This window comes from Schistocerca nitens, chromosome 1 (genome assembly GCF_023898315.1).
Source record: "Schistocerca nitens isolate TAMUIC-IGC-003100 chromosome 1, iqSchNite1.1, whole genome shotgun sequence".
Taxonomy (NCBI): domain Eukaryota; kingdom Metazoa; phylum Arthropoda; class Insecta; order Orthoptera; family Acrididae; genus Schistocerca; species Schistocerca nitens.
This window is the reverse complement of record NC_064614.1, coordinates 394196530-394200788: the sequence shown is the minus strand read 5'-3', so window position 1 is coordinate 394200788 and position 4259 is coordinate 394196530. Positions and strand designations below refer to the sequence as shown.

The 4259-nt window shown below is 38.5% G+C and overlaps 1 long non-coding RNA gene across 1 annotated transcript; it reads left to right on the top strand.

Annotated features, from left to right (window-relative positions):
- Positions 1-2642: 2642 nt before the first annotated feature.
- LOC126235819 (uncharacterized) lies at positions 2643-3385 on the top strand. Its single transcript, XR_007544816.1, has 3 exons — positions 2643-2746; positions 2901-3012; positions 3172-3385. It is a non-coding gene; the product is annotated as an uncharacterized LOC126235819 (long non-coding RNA).
- The last annotated feature ends 874 nt before the right edge of the window (positions 3386-4259 follow it).

Here is a 4259-nt window from a genome sequence, read left to right as displayed (position 1 = left end):
TAAGGAAAGGAAAACCTACGTTTCTAGGATTTTTAGACTTAGAGAAAGCTTTTGACAATGTTTACTGGAATACTCTCTTTCAAATTCTGATGGTGGCAGGGGTAAAATACAGGGAGCGTAAGGCTATTTACAATTTGTACAGAAACCAGATGGCAGTTATGATTCAAGGGACATGAAAGGGAAGCAGTGGTTGGGAATGGAGTGAGACACGGTTGTAGTCTCTCCCCGATGTTATTCAATCTGTATATTGAGCAAGCAGTGAAGGAAACAAAAGAAAAATTCGGAGTAGGTATTAAAATCCATGGAGAAGAAATAAAAACTTTGAGGTTTGCCGATGACATTGTAATTATGTCAGAGACAGAAAAGGACTTGGAAGAGCAGTTGAATGGAATGGATAGTGTCTTGAAAGGAGGGTATAAGATGAACACGAACAAAAGCAAAACGAGGATAATGGAATGTAGTCGAATTAAGTCAGGTGATGCTGAGGGAATTAGATTAGGAAATGAGATACTTAAAGTAGTAAAGGAATTTTGCTATTTGGGGAGCAAAATAACTAATGATGGTCGAAGTAGAGAGGATATAAAATGTAGACTGGCAATGGGAAGGAAAGCGTTTCTGAAGAAGAGAAATTTGTTAACATCGAGTATAAATTTGTCAGGAAGTCATTTCTGAAAGTATTTGTATGGAGTGTATCCATGTATGGAAGTGAAACAAGGTCGATAAATAGTTTGGACAAGAAGAGTATAGAAGCTTTTGAAATGTGGTGCTACAGAAGAATGCTGAAGATTAGATGGGTAGATCACGTAACTAATGAGGAAGTATTGAATAGGATTGGGGAGAATAGAACTTTGTGGCACAACTTGACAAGAAGAGGGGATCGGTTGGTAGGACATGTGTTGAGGCATGAAGGGATCACCAATTTAGTATTGCAGGGCAGCGTGGACGGTAAAAATCGCAGAGGGAGACCAAGAGATGAATACACTAAGCAGATTCAGAAGGATGTAGGTTGCAGTAGGTACTGGGAGATGAAGAAGCTTGCACAGGATAGAGTAGCATGGAGAGCTGCACCAAACCAGTCTCAGGACTGAAGACCACAACAACAACAACAATGATACTGGTGAGAGTGAAGAATTCATTGAAGTATCAGATACATCAGCAGAGCTCCATCAATTTTTGCAATTTAAAGAATAAGTGAAATACTTTGTACTATTTATTTAATTTTGCGTATAACTTACTTAAAAATGAAAATAAAAATTATTTTAATAAAGTGAGTAATGATCTTGCGTACTTACCTTTATGTAATTCTTCAACACTGATGAAATAGCTTCACATGCTTCTGGCATTATGAGGGAAATAGCAGAATATGAAACTTCGAATAAGTGCATTAGTGACTTGTACGAATCCCCAGTGGCTAAAAAGCGCAATGCGATGGCCAGTCGAATTCTTGGTGAAATACTGTCTTAGCAATTGGTATCTTTTTTTAGAATAAGAGGTGTAGTAAACTGAAGTAAATAATTGAAGTCTTCACTGGACATTCTCGCAAAATTACTAAATAATGCACAATCATCTGTTGCTAGATCTCCTAGTATACTCGTTCGTGATCTTTCTTTGAATATTCTTCTCTTCCACCATCATTTATTTTCATTTCCATTGATAGCGGCATATGCGATGACCAAGTAAGCAGCAACCGCAATCACTTTATCACCCATTCTCTTGCAAGACCGACTCACTGTGGCACAAATTCAGTTGCTTTAATATAAATTAACCTGCTGCATGCAACATAGGCAGCAAGATGTTGCCTTTTGTAGCATACTGAAAGACGACGCACGTCACATTTCCGTAGCATGCCACAATGTTGCAAGATGATGCCCCAGCGTAAACGAGCCTTATATGGTGTCGTTGTTAAGCGATCATGGTTCAGACAACGCCACCTAGGTAGCGTTGGTTCAGACAGCTACGCAGATGACCCGGGTCCAAAATTCTTTCGTACAAATAATTTTTACTTAATTTTTTTCACAAAATTATGAACTGTCCGTCCGGTTATTGAAATGTTTGTTCTCTGTCTGTAGTCTGGGCAGCTGTCATATTATACATTGGTTATAGAATATGAGTCTGTGGTAAGAATACATTACCTTCGCAAGTAAATGTGCTGAATAGTGAGAGGCGGCGAGACACCAAATAGACATCTTACGGAAATGAAAACAACAAATAAATGAGAGTGGATTATCATAGCGTGTAGGCTTTCACGGCCGGCGTCTTCAGTAATTAAAACTTCCGGGCTAAGAGGCCGTGGTCCAATAGTAGAAATACTTCTCCCTGACGTTTCGTTGCCAGCTGCGGGCAACATAAACAACATAAACGGCCTAGCAGCCAGTCGTAGACTCACCTCAGATGATATTGCCCGCAGCTGGCAACGAAACGTCAGGGAGAAGTATTTCTACTATTGGACGACGGCCTCTTAGCCCGGAAGTTTTAATTACTGAGAGTAGTGATGGGCTAAACTGCGATTTTCCGATATCAGTGATTTCAGTGAATGCTACTTTTTAGTATCTGTTATTCTTAACTGCGATTTGTCGCAGTTAAGAGTCGCAGTTAAGGAACATTGGTCGTGTATCCCTCCGCCACTGCTATTTCTGCTACTTCTGCGATTTCTGCTACTTCTGCGATTTCTGCGACTTACCACCATATGAAAAAGTTACATCTGTCAACACAGAAAATTGCATCGCAACAAACCTGTCATTGGCAAGTATGTTTTACGTTTTTTCTTCCGTTGGCTTTAATTTTGTGTTAAAGAAACAACTGTGAAAATATTAATAGTGTAATTAATATGTAAGTAGCCGTACAGTACCGTAATAGTTCGTGTTTAGAAAATGAATTCTAACATATTGTTATGTTCACAGGCACTTGAACTACATTTCAGTCACTCAGTAAAGTGATAACTCAAAATATCATTGTCAGCAGATCTGAAGAAATTTGCCACTGTGTCTTTAGACCGTTTTCGTCAGACGAGAGGTTAGTTTCTAAGCGTTTCGATGGACTTAATTACTTCAGTGAGATCGTTCTTGAAAATGTGACATTCATTATAGCAAATATTAGCAATCTACTCTGTCAATTATATTGCTAGTAATTAGTGACAGCAAAAATTGTTTAATAATCCTTGTGTTTTTGCAGACGCAGTTCTGACTCTGATTACTGGTTGCTGTACGTATCTATCCACATCAAGGCTGTTGAGAGAGATTCGTGAAGATTCAAGACAGCTCTTAGAGGATTTGCTGTTTAAAAGTGAAATAATTGTGAAATAAGTGTGTGAATGATTAAACTGTGTTTTATTGAAGTTGTTGTGCGATTTTAAAGGCATAATAAATGTTAAATACAGTGAGTGAATAATAAAAATCTCACTTTCCACATATTAAGCCGTCCAATACCCGTAATTTTCCGCCACTTACTTATTGGTAAACACTTGTTGGAGAGTGACATGCCCCCCCCCCCCCCCTTCTCCACAAACTTGGTGTGACACTGACCTGTAACATACCCCGAAGTCTACAATATGCATTTTGAGGCTTTTGATGTGAAAGTGGGAAGTACAGATCTTCCAGTTAAATCGGGAATAGCTTAAGTGCATTACTTGAAAGTAACACAGGAAAAGCTTACTTATGTAGGTGGTAGTAGTGTCGGCAAAAAGTTCTTGTGTCTGAAGTTGCCATGTAGAACACCAGGTGCAAAACTTTTCTCCCGAGTCTTGAACTGTGTCGGAACAAAAGTGAGGCATTCATATGACTGTTTTCATTTCACTACACTTATACAGATGTCTGAGTTCTGCTGTTAACATTGCAAAGTCCTGTAGGCATGTGGAGTATTAACCAAAACTGTCATTGGAAGCAGAATCAAACACATTTGTTACGTTACTTGATATTTTCAGGAGAAAAAGGCAATGTTGCTTCTTATTAATATAATACATCCAGAGTCACAGCAGTATTTGACCAACCATAACTGATGCTGAATGTGCATGTCGTCATATAATATGAAAGGCTTATTTCAATAGTGGTACAAGTCCATTACCTCCACTTGTCTGTCTATAATGCTTCTGAAATTAATGATCCAAGCAAACAACACTCTCTAGCAAGAAGCCATATGCTTGAATATTTCTGGTATCTCAACTGCAGATTTTTCAGCGCTCATTTAACTTTACGACTCTGTATCTCAAAATGAACAAAAATGGACTTGTACCACTATTGAAATAAGCCCTTCATATGCACACA